This window comes from Loxodonta africana, unplaced genomic scaffold (assembly GCF_030014295.1).
Source record: "Loxodonta africana isolate mLoxAfr1 unplaced genomic scaffold, mLoxAfr1.hap2 scaffold_168, whole genome shotgun sequence".
Classification (NCBI taxonomy): domain Eukaryota; kingdom Metazoa; phylum Chordata; class Mammalia; order Proboscidea; family Elephantidae; genus Loxodonta; species Loxodonta africana.
Window position 1 is genome coordinate 383,912 of NW_026974916.1, and position 13,717 is coordinate 397,628.

The following is a 13,717-nucleotide window of genomic DNA, read 5'->3' on the forward strand; positions in this document are numbered from 1 at the left end:
CTGGGTTGACTTCTGGGTGCTCTGCCCAGTGTTCTAGTCTTGGGTTGATACCTGATATTATTGATTTTCTAACCAAAGAACTCCCTTTAGTGTTTCGTGTAGTTTTGGTTTGGTTTTTAGGAATTCCCTAAACTTGTGTTTATTTGGAAATGTCTTTATTTTACCTTCATATTTAAGAGACAGTTTTGCTGGATATATGATTGTTTGCAGGCAATTTTTTTCCTTCCATTTTTTAAATTTATCATCCCATTGCCTTCTTGCCTGCATGGTTTCTGCCGAGTAGTCCGAGGTTATTCTTATTGGCTGTCTTTGTAGGTGACTTTTTGTTTATCCCTCACTGCTCTTATAGTTCTCTCTTCATCTTTGGTTTTGGCAAGTTTGATTATAATATGGCTTGGTGACTTTCTTTTAACATCCACCTTACGTGGAGTTCGATGAGCATCTTGGATAGATATCCTGTCATCTTTCACAACATCTGGAAAGTTTTCTGCCAACAAATCTTCAGCAATTTTCTCTATATTTTCTGTTATCCCTCCCTGTTTGGTACTCCAATCACTCGTAGCTTATTTCTCTTGATAGAGTCCCACATACATGATTCTTAAGGTTTCTTCATTTTTCTCAATTCTTTTATCTGATTTTTCTTCAAATATATTAGTGCCAAGTGATTTAACTTCGAGTTCAGAAATTTTAGCTTCTACTTGCTCAATTCTGCTCCTCTGACTTTCCACGGAGTTGTCTAAATCTGTAATTTTATTGTTAATCTTCTGAATTCCTTATTGTTGTGTGTCTATGGATTTTCCCAGCTTATAAAACTTTTCATAATGTTCCTGAATAATCTTTCTAATTTCTTCAGTTGCTTTATCTGTGTGTTCCTTGGCTCGTTCTGTGTATTACCTCATTTCCTTCCTGATGTCCTAAAGTGTTCTGTGTATTAAACTTTTGTATTCTGCATCTGGTAATTCCAGGAATGCACTTTCATCTAGAAGATCCCTGGATTCTTTGTTCTGAGAGCCTGTTGAGGTGATCATGGTCTGTTTCTTTACCTGACTTGATATTGACTGTTGTCTCCGAGCCATCTATAAGTTATTGTCTTAGTTTATGCTTGCTTCCTGTGTCGTAGCTGCTTGCTTTGTTTTGTTTTGGTATACCGCTATGGGTTGCTTGAGTGAGCTAACTTGATTGTTTTCAGCTTTGGAACTCTGGTGTCCTGTCTCCAGCTGGCTAGATGTGTTATCAGGTATATCAGTCTAGGAGTCCATTCAGTTTTCTTGTATGAATTCAGCTCAGGTTTCCAGGTAGCTGATCATCAAGTGTGTGGTACAGGCTCTGTCCTGCAGTCTTAGAGGGGCAGGGGTGATTGGCGTAGATACCGGTATCTGATTGCAGCAGAGGCTCAAGCTCTGAACAAGGCAGGGGACTAAGAACTGACCCCCAAGTGTCTCTGAGAAAAACGCATCTCTGTTCCCTAGAGCATGCTGGAGGGTGGGTCCTGCAGACGGACCATGGGCACCCAAAGTTTCAGGTTGTAAGGAGTGGGAGGTACCAGTTATCTTTGGACCCCTGTCGCGGGTGGCTGGGTGACCTGAGTGGAGCTACCAGTCCTCAGGTCCCTGATGTGGGTAGGTGAGGACCCTGTTTAATAGGCAAAGCAATGTCAAACATCAAACGCCCACCTCTCCACGGCACCGCTGAAATGCTTGGACTTTGCCAACAAGGGCCTATTCTCCCGAAATAGGCCCACACAGGTCCATGAAGAAGGGAAAGGTGCTCAAGGTCCACAGACGGTTTATGCCTGGACGGGAGTCGCTTCTGTCCTGAGATTCCCCAGTTAATGGAGCTAGCAAATTACCTCTTCCCCCCAGTTGCATTTTTTTTCCTTCCCCAAGGCCAGGAGGACGGCTCCAGGTGCTCACCAGGGTCTATCTCAGGCCTAGGGATTCAGCCGCTGTAGCTGGCGTGGGGGTGGGGGGGCTCAGTAAAATATCCGCAAGTACTTAGCTTTTGCGGAGAGTGCCCTTCTGTTCAGGTTCTGGAGGTGTGAGTGGGCTGTGTGGCTGCTGCTTCTCCCCGAGGAGACTGCGGCCAAACGCTAGGACCCGCCCGCCGCTGCCACCTCCGCTGCTCCGGGAATGGTGCCTGAGGGCTCCCCACGATTCAGGGCCGGCAACTCCTCTCCGCTTCTGAAAGGTCCCTTCCTTCCCCTACCCCTCAGTTTGTTGTCTAAGCTTGCCTTTGATGCTCAAGGCTCCCAGCTTGTTACAAATATACTCTTTCACTTGTTTTTTCGGGTCTTTGTTGTAAAGAGGGCGCCAAGGATGTGTCTGTCGAGTCCGCCATCTTGGCTCCTCCTCCCATTAGTTTTTTTTTTTTTCATTGTATTTTGAATCTCTCGTAATAGAGACATAGACTTTTAAACCAAGAAAAGAAAAAAAAAATCCGCTGCCATAGGGTTATTATATTTTCTAGGTGAATTAACCCTTTTATTGTTTTTATTCTCCGTCTGTTTATGCTAATATACTTTTACTCTGAAACCTATGTTATTTGGTATGAGCAAAGCAAGTCGAACATTCTTTTGTTTGGTGTTTGCATATTATACCTTTTCCATCCATTTATGTATGTTTTTAATTTTATTTTGGTAAGTCTTATTGCCTGGGCCTGAAAGTCGGAGCTAAAGCCCAGGGCCCAGGGGCCTCGACTCAGAATCCAGAGAATGCGACCAATACCTGGAGTCTGGAGGGCAGGGCCATTGTGTGAATCCTCTCAGAGAACAGAGGATTATTTTCCAGCCTTGAGGGCTAATGGAATATATTCTATAGACTTTCTTTACTCCTGTCATCACTACTTTCCCTGCAATTTCTCCCATTTGTAATGGAAATATCTAGTTTGTGCCTGGTTTGCCATTGTACTTTGGAAGCAAACAAACTTGTATTCTAGATTTCACAGGTAAAGAAGAATTTGTGGATTTTGGACTTGGAGTTGATTTAGGGCTTTTGCTGTGATGTGATGTGATAGGGTGAATGTGTCTTACATGTAGCAAGGACATGAATTTTTGGAGACCATTGGGCAGAATGTCATGGATTGAATGTGTCCACCCAAAAGATGCGTCAACGTGGTTAGGCCATGATTCCCAGTATTTTGTGGTTATCCTCTACTTTGTGATTGTAATTTTATGGTAAAGAGGATTAGGGTGGGATTATAACACCCTTACTAAGGTCATATCCGTGATCCAGTGTAAAGGAAGTTTCTCTGGAGTTGGCCTGCACCACCTTTTATCCTTTTTTCTCTTTTTTACAAGAGATAAAAAGAAAGGGAAGCCAGCAGAGAATGGGGACCTCATGCCACCAAGAAAGAAGCACTGGGAGCAGAAACGGTGCTTTGGATCCGGGCTTCCTGTGCTAAGAAGCTCCCAGTCCATGGGAAGATTGAGGAGAAGGACCTTCCTCCAGAGCCGAGAGAGAGTCCAAGCTGCACTGAAGGCTCTGGCAAAAAACAAGGCTCCAGGAATGGACAGAATATCAACTGGGATGCTTCAACAAACAGATTCAGTGCTGGAAGTGCTCGCTTGTCTATGCCAAGAAATTTGGAAGACAGCTGCCTGGCCGACCATCTTTATGCCTATTCCCAAGAAAGGTGATCCAACAGAATGCAGAAATTATCGAACGGTATCATTAATATCACACCCAAGTACATTTTTGCTGAAGATCAGCTGTAGCAGTATATGCACAGAGAACTACCAGAAATTTAAGCTGGATTCAGAAGAGGACGTGAAACCAGGGATATCATTGCTGATGTCAGATGGATCCTGGCTGAAAGCAGAGAATACCGGAAAGATGTTTACCTCTGTTTTATTGACTATGCAAAGGCATTCGACTGTGTGGGTGATAAAAAATTATGGATAACTTTGCGAAGATGCGAAATTCTGGCACAGTCGATTGTGCTCATGAAGAACTTGTACACACAGCAACTGGCAGTCATTCGAACAGAACAAAGGGATGCTGTGTGGTTTAAAGTCAGTAAAGGTGTGCGTCAGGGTTGTATCCTTTCGACTGACCTGTTCAATATGTATGCTGAGCAAATAATCTGAGAATCTGGGGTATATGAACAAACACGGGGCATCAGTATTAGAGAAAGATTCACTAACAACCTGTGTTATGCCGATGATACAACCTTGCTTGCTGAAAGTGAAGAGTACTTGAAGCACTTACTGATGAAGACCAAAGACCACAGCCTTCAGTATGGATTGATCACACCTCAACATACAACAAAAATCCTCACAAATGGACCAATAAGCAACATCATGATAAAAAAAAAAAAAAGATTGAAATTGTCAAGGATTTCGCTTCACATGGATTCACAATCAACACCCATGGAAGTAGCAGTCAAGAAATCAAATGTCGGATTGCACTGGGCAAATCTGATGCAAAAAAAAAAAAAAAACTTAGAACACTCTTTAAGTGTTGAAAAGCAAAGACATTGCCTTGAAGACTATGGTGTGTGTGACCCAAGCCATTGTGTTTCAATCTTCTCATATGCATGTGAAAGCTGGACAATTAATAAGGAAGATCAAAGAAGAATTGATACTTTTCAATTATGCTTTTGGCAAACAGTATCGAATAAACCATGGACTGCCAAAAGGACAAAGAAATCTGTCTTGGAAGAAGTACAACCAGAATGCGTCTTGGAGGCTAAGATGGCAAGACTAAGTCTCATTTACTTTGGACATGTTATCAGGAGGGATCAGTCCCTGGAAAAGGACATCATGCTTGCTAAAGTAGAGGATTAGCAAGAAAGAAGACCCTCAATGAGATGGATTGTCAGAGTGGCTGCAACAATGGGCCCAAGCATAACAGTGGTTGTGAGGATGGTATAGGACCAGGCAGTGTTTTCTTTTGTTGTTCGTAGGGTCACTATGAGTTGGAACTGACTGACTCACGGGCACCTAACAACAACAGCAACAATGACAAAAGATATTGAGCATACTTTCATGTGGTTATTGGACATTTGTATATTTTTCTTGGGAGCAATGTCTATTCAAGTTCTTTACCCATGTTTTATTTGAGTCATCTAGTGTTGTTACAACAGAAATACCACACGTGGATGGCTTTTACAAAGAGTAATTTATTCTCTCACAGTCTAGGAGACTAGAAGTCTGAATTCAGGGCGTCAGCTCCTAGGAAAGTCTTTCTCTCTCTGTTGGCTCTGGGAGAAGGTCCTTGTCATCAGTCTTCCCCAGATCTAGCAGCTTCTCAGTGCAGGGGCCCCTGGTTCAAAGCAAATGCTCCTGGCTCTTCTGCTTGGTGGTAATGAAGTCCTCCAGTCTCTCTGCTCCCTTCTCCCTGTTATATATCAAAACAGATTCACTCAAAATACAATCTAATCTTGTAGGTTGAGTCCTACCTCATTAACATAACTACCTCTAACCCTTCCACATTAACATCATTGGAAAAAAAAAAAAAAAACCTTGCCCTTGAGTAGATTTCAACTCATAGCAACCCTATAGGAGAGAGTAGAACTGCCCCATATGGATTCCGAGGAGCACCTAGTGGATTAGAACTGCCAACCTTTTTGTTAGCAGTCGCAACTCTTAACCACTACACCACCAGGGTTTCCAATGAACATCGTAGAGGTCAGATTTACAACACATATGAAGATCACAAGGCTGATAAAATGGTGGACAATCACACAATACCGGTAACCACGGCCTAACCAAGTTGACACACATTTTGGGGGGACACAATTGAACCCATAACATGTTGTTCATCTCTTTTTTTTTTTTTTTTTTGGTGATTTGTAGGAGTTCTTTATATATTTTAGATATGAATCCCCTATCAGATATTTGGTTTGCATTTTTTTTTCTTCAATTCTGTAGGTTATCTCTTCACTTTCTTGATAAAATCCTTCGACGTACAAAAAAACAAAAAACTTCACTTGATGAAGTCCAGTTTATTTTTTGTTGTTGATGCTCACGCTTTTGGCTTCGTATCAGAGAATTCATTGTCAAAAAAAGGTTTTGAAGTTTTAACTCTGTTTTCTTCTAAGAGTTTTATTTCTTTTGGGAGAAATGTCTCTTTAAATTCTGTAATCATTTTGAGTTAATTTTCATATATGGTGTGAGGTAGGGGTCCAGCTTCATTCTTTGGCATATGGGATCCTGTTGTCCCAGCACCGTTTATTGAAGAGGCTATTCATTCCCCTTTGAATGGACTTAGCACCCTTGTCAGAAATCAACTGGCTATAGGTGTATGGGTTTATTTCTGAACTCTGAATTCTATTCCACTGGTCTTTGTGCCTATCCTATACCAGCAGACTGACTTTTTAATTTAAGACAGTTCTTCTTAAAATGTACAGACTTCTTACAAAAATAGTGGACCCCAGGAACTCCAGACCCAGGAGCCCTGGACCTGTTCCTAAATTGAAGTTTCAATCTCTGATTGCGTCCGGGAAACTCTACTTGTTGTAATTGGAAAGACATAGATTTATTTTGTCGAGCCTTTGTTTTCAGCTCAGTTTCTGTTCTAAGGTTTTGGCTAATTGTAGGCTACGGTGGTGTATAGGGAAGTTTTCGCATTCTCTAAATTTAACTGATGTCATTTAACTAAGTCAGCTAACTAAAACCATTTTTGTAAAGGACTACACCCTGAGTTAGCTGTAATCCTTCTGCAAAAATGGTGTTAAAAGTTACCCTGTTTTCCTCTTCTTCTAGGTTCAACCCTGAATTCTCCATAAAAAGTCTGGTCAAGCGATGTCTGTAGTGATAAACATTCTCACCCTGTTCCTGCTTGCAAGCTTGAACTTTAGCCCAAACAATCTTATAGGAAAAAATCTTTGTAAAACATTTGGTTAATTTTGTTGTAAGAGGTATAGTCTGAGTTACCAAATCAGTACCTGAGACGTTTGGTTGGATGGACAATGATTTCTCAGGTTCTTTCCGGTTAGCTTCTTCCTACCACCTTTGAGCACCCCCAGGTCCTAGCAACATGTGTAACAAGTTATATAGATCACCTGGACCAGACTCATAAGTTTCTGCCAGAATTTTAAATTCTTCCTTAAATTTCTGAGGATCTTCACACAGGCTGGGGAACTCTAAGAATGGTGTGAAGTTTGGCCTTAGACCAGGAGGCACCAGTAACCTCAGGCTGTCCACCTCCAGTTTTGGGGTATTTCACCTTAAAAGGCATCTCAGCTATGGGGCTGGTTTCAACTGGAGGTTTGGTCCTTTCCTCTTGAACCCCTTCCTCTTTTCCATGATAAGGAAGTTCTGCTGAGGCAGTGTCTTTGCGATTCCTTAATCAGTTCTGCTTGTCTAGATACAACATCTCATAATGAAGGAAATTTGCTGTCATTTTGCCATTTGAAAGCTTCCAAAAGACAATTAAAATAGGCCTTCCGTTGGGTCCGATTAATCTGGGAGCTTTTATTGGTTTTATTCTCTTGGAAAACTTGGTGGCCTAGTGGTTCAGTGCTCCTGCTGCTAACCGAAAGGTCAGCAGTTCGAATCCGCCAGGTGTTCTTTGGAAGCTATGGGGAAGTTCTACTCTATCCTATGCGGTCGCTATGAGTCTGACTCGAGGACACTAGGTTTGGGTCTTTTTTTTTTTTTTTTAATTTGCTGCACAGAAAAGTTAACTTAGTGAGTTCAGAACTGCCATAACATAGGCATTGATCAGTACTATTTTCCTTGATAAGTGCAGGCCGTCTTTGAGGGTACTGAACTGAATTGGCGCCATAATTCCTGACCGTATATCAAACGGGAGTCCCAGAAGGGAATGCTTTATGGTCTTTAGAAGCGCTGTTCCCTATCTTAGGAAGCACTACCAAGTGGCAACCAGGTGATCTAAGCCAAAATGGAGCCTTAGAAAAACAAAAGGAAAAAAGGTTCCTGCGAAGAATGATAATTTTCGTCCACTAGATGGCAGACTCGTCAAGCTCCAAAGGGTTCAAACTGTGACTGGAATCCGGAAACAAAAGACAGAAAGTTCAAAGGACACACTTAAAATGTAACACTTTCAGGGTTTGCCAAAAGCGCATCAGGGGCTTTGCCCTGCGCTCTTCCAGATCCGAGACCCCAAAACGCCACAGCAAACAGCTGTTCAAAGGATAATTAGCCAAGAGAAAAGAAAGAAAGATGATCAGGACCACACTTCACAAGATGAAGCCACTAGGTGGCAGTCTGGGAACGCAGTTGGAAACCCAACGTTTTAACAGGCTTCCGAGGACAGTAAAGGTGGAACGCGAAGTTCCAACAAGCTTACAGGCCGATTCCACCGCGAAGGAGAAAAAGAAAAACCGGGAGCAGAGAAACGACTTCGGTTAATCTCCGCAAAAGCTGCACCGAAATAGTTCGGGGCTAGATTCTCAACAGAGCCACGGGGAAATGCACAGTTTGCTTTTCGGGAGCACTTACCCCCAGACAGCCAGAAGGGTCCGAAAAAGCTGCAGGGAGGGGCACACAGAGGGGCCCTGGGTGCCAGAGTCCCGTGTTTCAGGTCTTCGGGTCTCCGGGGGAAGGGTAACTTCAAAAACCCTGCCGATTAACTACGCCAAAATGTTGGAGAGAAAAGACTTTCCAGCTCCCTTAAGGTAATATCGAAAGAGATTTATTGCAGCGGAGACGTGGCAGTGGGAGATCGCAAAGTCTCAGGCTGACGTTCCGGAATCTCAGGGGAAGAAGGCAAATCAGGAGTAATCAGAGTGCTGAAGGGGGAGAATAAAATTACAGTTTTTCTTGTTGGTTCACAGTGACGAAGGTCAGTCAAAGGCGCGACAAGTAAAGCACAATCGTTGTCATTATTGCTTACGTGAGTCGATTGACTGGCTACAAGACACAATTGAAAGACAGGAGATCAAGGGGGTTTCACCTTGGTTACAAAGCAGCCACAGGACGGATATTCTCAAGACTGGTTGGTTAACAATCACGTTGCTCAGAATGTTAGCTCTCCAGATGAGAATGGAAACAAGGAGTTTCAATGATCTCTCACTTTGCTGGGCATGTCAGAAACCTGAGGAGGCTGATACCAAAAGTTTGCCTTAAGTCTTCACATTCTTTAGCCTGATCCGCAAAGCAACTCATTTCCTTCATGGTGATGGGTTGATTCCTAGGGAAGGAAGGTAGAACCTGGGGGAAAGCTTACCTGGAGCTGCTAGACAGCCAACGCCAAACCTAAGGTGAAAGACTACATTGAGCGCTTAGAGTTACTTTAGTCTCTTTACAGACAGATCAGATGTCTGTTTTTATTTTCTATTCCTAAACAGTCTTTTTTTTTTTTTTTTCTCATCAGTCCTTTGTGCCGATTTCCTTTCTCCAACAGTTTCCTCAAGGTGCATGCCTTGCAAGTAGATGTTTAAGTTCTTACTTACTTGTCTGGAAATGCCTTGATTGCCCTCACATTTTGCCTGGGTTAGAATTCTACTTTAAATCAGAACTTGAAAGCATTACATTATAATCTTCTCCTAGCTAATTTGCTGCTGCAAAGGCTCTGGTCATGTTTTCTGTTTGTTTGTGTTGTTGAAGAACAAAATCCCACACTCTATTAGGAGTGAAAGAAAATGAGTTTCATTGAGGAATAGCAAGGCCATCACCAAATAGCAGCTCCCGCCTGAAGGGATTACTCCATGTTTGGCTGCTAAACCACCCTCCCCAGGAAAACTGTTAGCCCCTCAGACCCCATCTGCTGAGATTAACCCAGTTGTGTCTGAAGAGCCTTTGTCTCAGTCGTCCACTAGGGTGATGTCTGAGTCACTGCCTGGGGCATCATCCCTTAAGGCAGATGTCTTACAAGACATTGCTGAATGTTCTCCAGACACATTCCCAACACTCATTGTTGCTTCTAGGCCTATAACTAGACTGAAGTCCTGGTCTCTCTTTTCATGACCATATTGCCAGCCTCTAACCCTCTGTACCCTCCCATCTCCCCTCCAGACAGGAGATACCAACACAGTCTCAAGTGTCCACCGGATGTAAGTAGCTCACTCCTCAGCAGCATCTGTCTCCAACCCATCGTGCAGTCCAATCCATGTCTGATCAGTTGGCTTCACATATGGTTCCTGTCCTGGGCCAACAGAAGGTTAGGGGACCATGACTGCCGGGGCCTTTCTAGTCTCAGTCAATTAAGTCTGGTCTTTTTACAAGGTTTTGGGGTCTGCACCCCACTGTTTCCCTGCGCCCTCAGGGGTTCTCTGTTGTGTTCCCTGTCAGGGTAGTTATCAGTTGTGGCTGGGCACCATCTAGTTCTTCTGGTCTCAGGATGATGTAGTCTCTGGTTCATGTAGCCCTTTCTGTCTCGGGCTCATAATCACCTTGTGTCCTTGGTGTTGTTTATTCTCCTTTCATCCAGGTGCGTTGAAACTGATTGATGCATCTTAGATGGCCGCTTGCTAGCCTTTAAGACCCCCAGACGCCACTCTTCAAAGTGGGATGCAGGAGGTTTTCTTAATAGATTTTGTTTTTCCAATTGACTTAGATGTCCCCTGAAACCATGGTCTCCAAACCCCTGCCCCTGCTTCGCCGACCTTGGAAGCATTCAGTTTATTCAGAAAACCTCTTTGCTTTTGGTTTAGTCCAGTTGTGCTGACCTCCTCTGTATTGAGTGCTGTCCTTCCCTTCACCTAAAGTAGGTATCTGCTATCTAATTGGTAAATACCTCCTCCCATCTTTCCTCCTTGCCCCCTCTTGTAACCACAAAAGAATGTGTTCTTCTCAGTTTAAACTATTTCTCGAGATCTTATAATAGTGGTCTTATATAATATTTGTCCTTTTGCAACTAATTTCACTCAGCATAATGCCTTCCAGGTTCCTCCGTGTTATGAAATGTTTCACAGATTCATCACCATACAGTATTTATCCTTTGGAACTGACTTATTTCACTCAACATAATATCGTAGCATGCATCAGGACTTCATTTCTCTTTATGGCTGAGTAGTATACTGTCATGGATTGAATTATGTCCCCCGAAAAATGTGTGTATCAAGTTGGTTAGGCCATGCTTCCCAGTATTGAGTGGTTGTCCTCCATTTATGATTGTAATTTTATGTTAAAAGGGTTAGGGTTGGATAACACCACCCTCACTCAGGTCACCCCCCGATCCAAGATAAAGGGAGTTTCCCTTTGGTGCAGCCTGTACCACTTTCTCTCTCTCAAGAGATAAAGGGAAACAAGGAGAGAGTTGGGGACCTCATACCACCAAGAAAGTAGCACCAGGAGCACAGCGTGTCCACTGGACCCGGGGTCCCTGCACCTGAGAAGCTCTTCGACCAGGGGAAGATTGAGGGCAAGGACCTTCTTCCAGAGCCGACAGAGACTGAAAGCCTCTCCTGGAGCTGTTGTCTTGAATTTGGACTTTTAGCCAACTTTATTGTGAGGAAATAAATTTCTCTTTGTTAAAGCCACCCACTTATGGTATTTCTGTTATGGTAGCAGTAGATGACCAAGGCATGTACCATTATGTTTATATACCACATTTTGTTTATCCATTCACCTGTTGTCGGACATTTCAGTTGTTTCCACCTTCTGGCTACCGTGAAAAGTGCTGCAATGATCATTGGTGTACAGGTTTCCCTTGGCATTCCTGCTTTCAAATATTTTGGGTATATATCTAGGATTGCTGGGTCATATGGTAGTTCTATGTTCTACTTTTTCAGGAACCATCCTACATATTTTTTAAATGACTGGTGTCTATGTGCATGGACCTGAGGACTCTGTTCCCCAGCCTGTTCACACTGGTATTTCAAAAGATATTTCCTTGCACTAAACAAAGACAAAAAAGGAAAATGGACATAACAGAAGAGACAACAAAAAGAAGAGAAAAAATAGAAGAAAAGAAAAAAAATACAAACATACAAAAAAAAACCTGTCTTTGCAACTTTGATCTGTGCTTCAGGGTCAGTCTGAGGCCAAAGGATAGGTTCTTCTTAGGTGTTTGATGAGCATCCGTTTTTTCCTAAGCATGCATGTAGTGTTCCCAGTCTCCCCATAGACACAGTGTTTTAGCATGCGCTAAATTCTGCCAGTGAAAACCTTATGAATAGCAGCGGAACATTGTCCGATATAGTGCTGGAAGATGAGCCCCCCAGGTTGGAAGGCACTCAAAAGATGACTGAGGAAGAGCTGCCTCCTCTAAGTAGAGTCGACCTTAATGATGTGGATGGAGTAAAGCTTTCAGGACCTTCATTCGCTGATGTGGCGGGACTCAAAATGAGAAACAACAGCTGCAAACATCCATTAATAATTGGAACCTGGAATGTACAAAGTATGAATCTAGGAAAATTGGAAATCGTCAAAAATGGAATGCAATGCATAAACATCAATATTCTAGGCATTAGTGAGCTGAAATGTACTGGTATTGGCTGTTTTGAATTGGACAATCACATAGCCTACTATGCGGGGAATGACAACTTGAAGAGGAATGGTGTTGCATTCATCCTCAAAAAGAATGTTTCAAGATCTATCCTGAAGTACAACGCTGTCAGTGATAGGATAATATCCATATGCCTACAAGGAAGACCAGTTAATATGACTATTATTCTAATTTACACACCAACCACTAGGGCCAAAGATGAAGAAATAGAAGATTTTTTATCAGCTACTGCAGTCTGAAATTGATCGAACATGCAATCAAGATGAATTGATAATTACTGGCGATTGGAATGCGAAAGTTGTAAACTAAGAAGAAGGATCAGTATTTGGAAAATACGGCCTTGGTGACAGAAACAATGCTGGAGACTGAATGATAGAATTTCTCAAGACCATTGACTTCTTCATTGGAAATACCTTCTTTCAGCAACATAAACGGTGGCTATACACATGGACCTTGCCAGATGGAACACACAGAAATCAAATTGACTACACCTGTGGAAAGAGACAATGGAAAAGCTCAATATCATCAGTCAGAACAAGGCCAGGGGCCAACTGTGGAACAGACCATCAATTGCTCATTTGCAAGTTCAAGCTGAAACTGAAGAAAATCAGAGCAAGTCCCTGAGAACCAAACTATGACCTTGAGTATATTCCACCTGAATTTAAGGCAAGGTGTGCATGGGTTTAATTGTGCTTATTAACAAATCTCTGGTGCACAGTTTCACCTCGTTTCCCATACCACCAAACACAATCCGAAATGGATCACACTTATCCACTTATTCCCTCTCACAGGCTCAAGCACAGCCTGAACACACACCACCGTCCTCCCTTCCTCACCTCCACCACGGCAGAGGGCACTGGGAAACACAAACACACACAGTCTGACCCCTTCGAGCTGCTTAGCAACCCAGCTCTCGCGGTCACTGCGTACAGGCCAGAGCTCTGAGAGAAATCTGGACCCTGCCTCCCAGTCTGCCGCAGCGTTTCTGGCCTCGGACTACATTTCCCTAAAGGCATCACATTAAGACTCAATCTGACGTTGTGTGTGGGGAGGTTTCTAGAACCTCTGGGGAGTCACTTGAGTACAGCGAGATAGGTCGACTCAGAACACAGCAGGGTGAAATCCACACTCCCAGAAGAGGCGCTGCAGGGGTACGTCTGCTTGAGGACCTCAGGTTCGGTTTCGGTCACTGTCGCTGCTCCCGGATTCTGCTGGAGCTGGCCGGTTTCTTGCTTAAGACTACATGTCCTGGCAGCCACCGCGGCCCCGCCGTCCTGTACAGTTACGTCATTACGTCGTCGTTACGCCTGCGTCCGCCAGGGGAGCGGACGTCCTGACTCGTTCGCGCAGGCGCGCAGCACCTG

The 13,717-nt window shown here is 43.4% G+C and overlaps 1 long non-coding RNA gene across 1 annotated transcript; it reads right to left on the minus strand.

The window, feature by feature from the left end:
- Positions 1–316: 316 nt before the first annotated feature.
- On the minus strand, positions 317–13,713 carry LOC135229218 (uncharacterized). Its single transcript, XR_010320000.1, has 2 exons — positions 8,405–13,713; positions 317–5,336 (listed from the first exon to the last, which is right to left on the minus strand). It is a non-coding gene; the product is annotated as an uncharacterized LOC135229218 (long non-coding RNA).
- Positions 13,714–13,717: the final 4 nt, after the last annotated feature.